Here is a 9,653-nt window from a genome sequence, read left to right as displayed (position 1 = left end):
CTCTCACCTGGAAGAAAGAGGCTTGAGAGGGTAGTTCTGTTCCAGTTCAGCCCAACTCTAGAGTCTGGACAAGAATTACATAAATTTTTCCATACCAATAAAAAGTCACCAGAAACAATATTTTAAAGCTTTCTTCAAACAATGGTTCAGGGTAAATCCTTTTGTAATTTAAACCCATTTATTTACTTTCAAATTAGCTAGCAATTGGATTTGTAGAATGTATTTGTGGAAAATGCAACTGTATTATGAAGTTTAAGTGGTTACCCATAAGTAAGCAGCTATGTTAATCATTTGTCTGACTGAGGCAGCATCAGAAAAAGCAAAATACAAAAACCAAACCAAGGAAGTGTTGTTCCCACTTGACAAAGGCACTCACTGAAGTAAGGGCAGAGTGGGCAGAATCTGTCTACTTAAGCAATTAAGAGGTTCACCACTCAGTTTCCCTTCCCACCATTTGTGTGTGGCATCCCTTAGGCACTCACTTCTCAGCAAATGAGCGACAGAGTTAATCTCAAAATATTTTTATGTTGAAAGCAAATAGGCATTTATCTCCATTGAAATGTGACTGTGTGCCATCTTGGGATAGAATTTAATCATGACCTCACTGTACCTCTCCCTGGTCATGTAAATTAGAAATTGTCTTAAGGTTTCCCCTCCTTTGCCCATGACTTTCCTATCACATCATCACATCCCTTTCCTTCATTTTCAAGCACTTCTGCAATTCTCCCTTTTTCATCAACCTCCCTATCTTCCTGCGCCCTTCCTCATTTCCTCTTCACACTCCCATCATAGACACACAATAGTCTGCTTATAAAAAAAGTTAATGTCACAGTCATTTACTTTATAAGTTTGTACTTGTTCAATATCAGAAAGTGCTCAGTTAACTCTATCACTTTTGCTTATTCTGAGGTATTTCCATCTTTGCCTGGGTGCAAAACCAGATGGAACTGAAGGGAGGCAGTCTGCCAAATTGAAAAGGACACTAGACACTGTAGCCAACAAGAAAGGTCTGTGGAATACATTAGTTGCGAGTATTGCACCTGGAGCTCCACAGAGCTGGGAGGGACAGTCAGCTCCACTGTTTGGGAACTTCTCCATGGTTTTCTTCCTTCACAATAACTTACCTTTTTAATAAAATTAATAGACTTTATTTTTTGAGTAGTTTTAGGTTTATAGACAAATTGAGCAAGAAGTACAGAAAGTTCCCATGTGCTCCCTCTTCAAACCCCACCCCACACACATTCCTCTATTTTACCATCTTGCATTAGTGTAGTACATTTGTTAAAATTAGTGAACCAATATTGAATATATTATCATTAACAAACATCTATACATTGTAGTTCACCCTTGGTGTTGTACAGTCCATGGGTTTTGACAAACATATAGCAAGTGTCCACAACTGTAGTATTGTACAGAATAGTTTTACTGCCCAAACATCCTCTGTGCTCCACCAATTCATCTCTCTCCCCCTTAATCTCTGGCAACCACTGATCTTTGTACTGTCTTCATCATTTTGCGTTTTCAGTAGTGTCATATAGTATATACCATGGAGTATATAGCTTGCTCATATAGGCTTCTTTCACTTTGTAATATGCATTCAGTTTTCTCCATGTCTTTTCATGGCTTGATAGCGCAATTCTTTTTAGCATTGAATAATTTTCCATTATGTGAATTTACCACAGTTTATTTATCCATTCACTTATTGAAGGAAATAATAATTGCTTCCAAGTTTAAGCAATTATTAATAAAGTTGCTAAAAATATATGTGTGCAGGTTTTGTGTGGATAATTTACCTTTTATTTAAAAACAGAAGTTTGTCCGAGATACATTTGTTAATGTTTGTTTTTCGTTGCAAAACAGTATGTGCTTGCTGCAACAAATTTTTAAAATACAGGAGTGAAGAAAGTAAAAAGTGAAAGCTGGTTCTCAATGCCACTCCCCAACCTTTCTTTTTAAAATACCATTAAATAACATACATTCATTATAGATAATTTGGAAGGCATAATAAGAAAGAAACAAATCCTACCATTTGCAAAAACATGGATGGACGTAGAGGGTACTATGCTCAGTGAAATAAGCCAGACGGAGAAAGACAAGTACCAAATGATTTCTCTCATTTGTGGAGTATAACAACGAAGCAAAACTGAAGGAAAAAAAACAGCAGCAGACTCACAGACTCCAAGAAGGGAGTAGCGGTTACCAAAGTGGAGGGGTGGGGGAGGGAGAAGGGGATTAAGAGGCATTATGATTAATACACGTAATGTAAGGGGGTCACAGGGAAGGCAGATAGCACAGAGAAGACAAATAGTGACTGTGGCATCTTACTACACTGATGGGCAGTGACTGCAGTGGAGTGTGGGAGGGACTGCAGTGGGGTGTGGGAGGGACTTGATAATATGGGTGACTGTAGTAACCACGTTTTTCATGTGAAACCTTCATAAAAGTGTATATCAATGATACCTTAATTAAAATAAAAAGAAAATTTGGAAGGCATAAAAAGTAAAATGAACAAACTTGCTCCCCCATCTTATGTCATTAAAACAAACATCAGCCACCATTAACATTGTGGTGTATTTCCAATGCTTAGGATTTTGTAAGTTTTTAGTTACAATCATCTTGTATATATGTGCACATACATACATGCACATACACAAATGCTATATATTGAGGAAAAATTAGAAAATATAGATATAAAAAATAAAAATTTTAAACCATCCAAAATACCATCCAGTGATAATCACTACTAATATTCTGATGTGTAGCCTTAAAGATTCCCCCTTCATATAGAAACTCATAAAGGCATATGTGTAAAGGCAGGATCCTCCCTGGACAATGGAAACAAAATAAAAAATGAACAAGTGGGAGTACATCAAACTAAAAGGCTTCTGTACAGCAAAGGACACCATCAGCAGAACAAAAAGGCATCCTATAGTATAAGAATATATTTGTAAAGGACTCATCTGATAAGGGGTTAACATCCAAAATATATAAAGAACTCATGCCTCAACACTAAAAAAAGAAATAGCCCAATTAAAATATGGGTGGAGAACCTGAACAGATATTTTTCCAAAGAAGAAATGCCGATGGCCAACAGGTACATGGAAAGATGTTCCACATCATTAACATCAGGGAAATGCAAATCAAAACCACAATGAGGTATCACCTCACACCAGTTAGAATGTCCACTATCCAAAAGACAAGAAATAGCAAGTGTTGGCAAGGATGTGGAAAAAAGGGAACCCTCCTATACTTGGTGGGAATGTAAATTGATGCAGCCAGTATGGAAATCAGTATGGAGGTTCCTCAAAAAACTAAAAATAGAAATACCATTCCACACAGTAATTCCACTTCTAGGAATTTACACAAACAACAAAAAATCTCCAATTCAAAAAGATATATGCACCCCAGTGTTAATTGTTGCATTATTTACAAGAACCAAAATATGGAAGCCACCAAATTTTCCATCAATAGATGAATGGATAAAGAAGAGGTGGTACACACAATGGAATATTATTCAGCCATAAAAAGAAAAGAAATCCTGCCACTTGCAACAACATAAGTGGATCCAGAGCATATTATGCTCAGTGAAATAAGCCAGGCAGGGAAAGTCTAATACCATATGATCTCACTTATTTGTGGAATCTTAAAACAAAATGAACAAAATAGAAGTAGACTCAGAGACACTAAGAAGGGACTGGTGGTTACCATGGGGGAGGGTTTGGGGAAGTAGGTGGGGAGGGAGCAGGCATTAGCGGGGCACAAAAATCTCAATCATGATGTAAGTTGGTCATGGGGATGGAAGTGCAGCATGGAGAATATAGCCAGTGGATCTGTAACATCTTGCTATGTTGACAGATAGTAACTGCACTAGTTGGGGTGAGGATTTAATAATGTGGGTAACTGCTGAATCACTGTGTTGTATCTTGAAACCAATATAATGTTGTATATCAATTATACTTCAATTAAAAAGAGAAAAAATTTAAAAAATAAAGGCAGAATAAGCCTAGTCATACTGTTTTGTAACTTGCTTTCTTCAGTTTACAATACATTGTGAAAATTTTCCATTTCAACAAATTTATATTATTATTTATGAGGCCTGCATGGCATTCTATTTTATGGACATATCATAATTTATATTATCAGTGTCCTATTTCTAAACACTGTTATGGTTTCCCAGTTTTCATCATTACATACAATAATAGTTCAGGAAACAGCTTTAAGCATTTGTCCAGTTATTTCTTTACTATAAATTCCTGGCAGTCAAAATACTAAAGAGTGTGGGCATTGTAAATATATTTAATGAAAATACATACATACATACATACATACATACATAGATCAAAATTCAGATTATACAAAAGGATATACAATGAAAAATAGGTGTCCCTCCTACCCCATACCTTCCAAGTCCTTCTTTGCTTTTCACATAAATGATAGCATTATGTATACATGATTTTGCTTTTTTCACTTAAAATGTCTTGGAACGATTTCCATGTCTTATTTTTTCTTTTATTTTCCATATTAAAATGAATATTGAACCTTGAAGACTTTATGCTCAGTGAAATAAACCAGACTCTATTTACATGAAGGATCTAGAGTAGTCAAACTCATAGGCCAGAAAGTGGTTACCATGGGCAGGGGAGAGGAGGATGGTGAATATTGTTTAATAAGTACAGAGTTTCAGTTTGGGATAATGAGAAAGAGAATGAGATGGATAGTGGCGATGGCTGCACACCAATGTCAATGTACTTAATGCCACCAAACTGTGTGCTTAAAAATTGTTTAAATGGTACATTTTATGTTCTGTGTATTTTAGCACACTAAAAAAAAAAAGAGGTATGAGTATGTCTCCATCTTTTCAGCACAGTTAATTACAAGTAACATAATTTTGCATTTTCAAAAAAGTGATACAAAAAATCTACCCAACATTCTATAGATACCTATATACGTTAATGTAAATGAAATTATTTGTAAAATGGACAACATTAACTACTGTCTTTCATGATTGAGAGGAAAGTCAGAAAAGGAAACTAGGGGTCAGTACCGGAAGTCCACAAACAGGCTCTCTTGGGGATGCACAAGACTAGGTTAGTGGTAAATCCTCATTTTTCTGACTGCATTATTTGGGTGTATCAAAATGTATTCAACCACTCCCATACTGAAGGACATTAATTTCCAATCTTCTGCTACTAAAAACAATGCTGCAATAAATACCCTTATACAAATATCTTAGCAATAAAGACAGAGTATGTCTGTAGGATTATTTCCTACCCAGCTGGGTCAAAGCATTTGGGTTTAAACTATAGATACAAATTGCAAATTGCCCTCCAAAGAAGTTCTGCCAATTTACACTCTCATCAGCAATGTAGCCATTTCCTCACCAACACAATGTGTTATTAAACTATTTTATTAAATCTTTGTTCATTGGCAAGGTAAAAATGGTATGTCCTTGTAGTTTTGATTTGCACTTTTATGAATGGGTTTGAAGACTATGCAAAATGTGGAGGCTTTTATTTGTCAAACTGCCTTGTACAAAAAACGGAAAGTTTATCACTAGCACCCCTAAGAGGAATGCTTAGAAATAATAGTCTTTCAAACAGTCACCAACAACTGGTAATTATTCTTTTCCATCTTTGCCAGTCTATTTAGTCAAAAAATGGAATCCTGTTATTATGTTTATTTTTATTTATAAGAATATTGGAGTTGAACATCTTTTCATGTGCTTATTTCTGGTTTTGTCACTAGCCTTTTCACACCTCCTGTCCATTTTTTTCTACTATGGTAGTTCTATTTTTCTTCAATTAAAAAATATTTTATTGTCTGCCTCAATCCTAGAGGCAGCAGAAGCATGTCCTTCAGAAAGTACAATGTTTGTTGGAGGAATGGGGACCATATGATTGTTTCCTAGCAACAAATGAATAGGGTCCTTCTCCCTTCTCCTCATCTCCTGTTTTTCAATGCCCACATTCTGACGTTTCAGGAGAAGGTGGGAGGACAGTTTACTTTCCCTGCTACACTGTTCGACATCCTATTTTTATTTTCCCCATTATCATTGTTTGGTGTGTGTGTGTGTGTGTGATTTGTACTAAGAGAAGTAGGGAGATGATCTTGCTCCTGCTGGTGGCCTCTGGGTTCTAAGAACTCATGCAGCAGCAGAACCAGGCCTTGTGCCCTTTGTAGAAATGAGAAAGGATCAAGGATTTACCTTCTGAGACTTCGTTCAAGTGTAACAAATCTTCTCAAGCTCTATGAATTCAGCAGGGGCAGCAAAAGACAGGCCTGTTTGAACAAACACACTTACTTAGCACAATGTAGAGCTGGATAATATATCAAGATAAATTAAATCCTATCCCTGCCTTGAAGAGGCTCACAGTTTAGTGACAGTTGGGTAGTGCCTCTGCCTTTACTGGGACAAACACAAAGGAAAGACTCAGAAAAACCACCAAGATTGCAGAGAAAATTTTCCCTATATTCCCAGGTCAGAGTAGTTTCCTGATTGATAGATTCAATAAATGTTTATTGAGTGAGTTAATATCCACTCAACAGAGGAGGGACAACTACCTCCTTTATTTTAAAAGGATGAAAGGAAATGAGGATGGGTGCAGATTAGTATGTTTCATAGCAGGAAAAAGTTGAGAGAATTCCCATTTGATATTTACTCTATGAAATAAGAAGGTCAACTACTCAGAGTGACAATGGGGGAAATATCAGTAGTAGAGATTTGAGAAAAGTGAAAAGGGTTTGTTGGATATTGAAGCATGAGTTGACCAAAAAAATAGAGTAAGATTGTTAAGCAGAATTAAGGGCCAATTGAGGTTAGTGACCAAGAATTTATACTGGTACCAAGTTGGCCTGTGGAGAGACTTTCCCACCAGTACTTGGCTGGTAGGGACAGTCACTGCAATACTGGCAGGGCGCTTGAAAGGAACCAGGTCACTGCATGATGTCAAGGGCTCAAGCTTTTATTTCTCTTTTATTTGTTTTGTTATGTTTTGTGCATATCAATATATTCTGATATTCTGATTATAGAAGCAGTACTTGTTAATGTGGCAGTTAGTCTATGGAAATAATAGCCTATGCTTTCTATTTTTCAAGAACAGCTAAAGGAGTATAAGGTTAATTTTTCCCTTCTGCCTATGGTGGAAGGATAGCTTAGCTTTTGTATACGAAAGTCTAGGCTTTTTGTGTTTCAGGAGCCATCCGTGAATAAGTCTCCATGAATTGAGTCTCAATTTATTAAGAGCATTAAGGATATACAATTCCTTCGTCCCTTTGTCTATTGTGGCATTCATCTTTTTATTATTAATAAGACATTTAATATTATTCATTAAATGTTTCAGTCATATGTTGCTTGTGTTTTTCCTCATTTATGTTTCTCTTTTAATTTTGTTTTATGATAGGTTGTTTTTTTGACATATAGAAATTTTACATTTTAAGTCTTTTCTTTTATGGTTTCTGATTTGTCTTATGCTTAGTAAAGTCTTTCCAAACCCTCTCCAGGAAAATGTAGATGTTTGGCTATATTTTCTTCTAGTACTTTTGTTTTACATTTAAATCTTTAATCTGTTTATATAATGTTTCTTCTGAAAATGTATCAAGGATTTTTAAATACCTTTGCTTAAGTGCTTTCCTGGAATTATTTTCATTCAGAAGTCACAAAAACATGGACAAAATCCAACAACAATGCAGCACAATGTTGCACTGTGGTCAAGAAAAAAGAAATAATCCCATGTATTTTTTTAAATATCACTATGAGAACATCTTTCTATACTGACCTTTAATGAGGTTTCCACCATGAATTCATTTTACACACTTCAGATTAATGAACAAAATGTTCTGCTAAGAAGCCTCATCTGTATCAGGACCATGAGCTTCAAGAACAATGGCAGTGCTGCCACTCTATTGCATTCTGGACAAAGTCCCTTACAGCCTTTAGGGTCAAGGCCATTCACCCACATTTGCTCAATGTACAGCTGCAGTTCCTGTAATAATTCAGTATGTATCACAGACCCGTTATATATCTACAGATCTTTAAGCATAACTGCTTGCGAACAATAGTTGAACTAAACATAGAAAAATATTTAGCTTCATGAGGTAAGATTTTATTGAGCTGGGAGAATACAAAAATAAAAGATGATATGATGCTTATGCTTTTTAAGAATATGTTATGCCATCTAAATATTTATGCACAACAATTTCTGAGAGTTTAATATATATTTATGGGCATAAAGAGGTCATATGTATTTTTTAAAATCTTGAATCAATTTAGAATTACTATTTGTGAAAAAATATAATTCCTACTTGCTTAAATTATCTTACATAAAAGCATTTTTCATGTTATGATACATTCTTCATAAACATACTTTATCATGACTATAAGATGTTCCATTATATACATCAACCTCTTAAATTATTTTTTTATTTGCATACTTTATGGTCTATTGTTTATGGTGTAAAATTTTATGGGTTTTGACACATGCACAAAGGCAGGTATCTGCCATCAAATAATCCTATGAAATACTTCATCTGTTAATCCTCACTGCTCCAGAAATGCTTGATATGTTTACCTTGTCTCTAGTTTCCCCTTTTCTAAAATGTCATATGAATGGAATCCTACAGTATGTGTTCTTTTCAGACTGACTTCTTTCACTTTTAAATATGCATCATCTACGTCTTTGTGCTGCTGCAGAGTTCAGTTATTTTCATCTCTGAATAGTACAGCATTGCATGGAAACACAAAAGTTTGGCTACCCATTCACTTATGAAAAAGCATCTTGTGTATGGCCAGATATGAGCCATTTTAAATAGAGCTGATTTAAATATTTCTGTGATGGTTTTTATGTGGACATAAGTTTTCAAACCAGTTGGGTGAATACCTATGAACACTGTTGATGGGTTGTGTGGTGAGATTATGTTTATCTTTGAAGGAAGCTGCCAAAAACTGTCTTCCTAAGTGTCTCTATCTTATGCATTCACACCTGCTATGAATGAGAGTTCCTGCTGTTCCACATCCTAATGGGCATTTGATTATAGATGTACTCATATATTGTATACTTATATATGTTATACTTAACTCCCAATAACTTATATATGACTAAGTATATCTATATTTAAATCAAGTGATTTAATATTACACATGTATATATATATTCAAATCAATTGTATCTACACATATAACGGAAATTACATATACAGCACTATCCCTAGAGATATGTAGGAATATCTCATATGCAGTGATAACTCACTGTATTGATGTGAGTTTGCCTAATTTCAAGCAATGTTGAGAACCTTGCATGTTAATTTACCTTTTATATATCTTCTTTGGTGAAGTGTCTTTTTAGATATTTTGCCATATTTAGCTGGGTGCTTGTTTTTGTGTATGTGTTTCACAAGTCTTTGGAGATTTTGTATACAAATTATTTCCCAGATATATACTTTACAAATGTTTTCTTCCAATCTGTGGCTTATATTTTTATCTCCTGACAGTATCTATTACAGAGTAGAAACTTTAATTGGCATAAAGTTCATCTTAGACTTTTTCTTCTTTCATAGATTTGCTCTTCATGTTTTAGAGAAAAACTCTTCAGCAACTCCCAAGTGCAGATAAATTTTCTCATGTTCTTCTTCACAATTTTTATATTTTTGCATTTTAT

The sequence above is a fragment of the Manis javanica genome, chromosome X (genome assembly GCF_040802235.1).
Source record: "Manis javanica isolate MJ-LG chromosome X, MJ_LKY, whole genome shotgun sequence".
NCBI lineage: Eukaryota > Metazoa > Chordata > Mammalia > Pholidota > Manidae > Manis > Manis javanica.
This window is presented reverse-complemented; position numbering follows the sequence as displayed.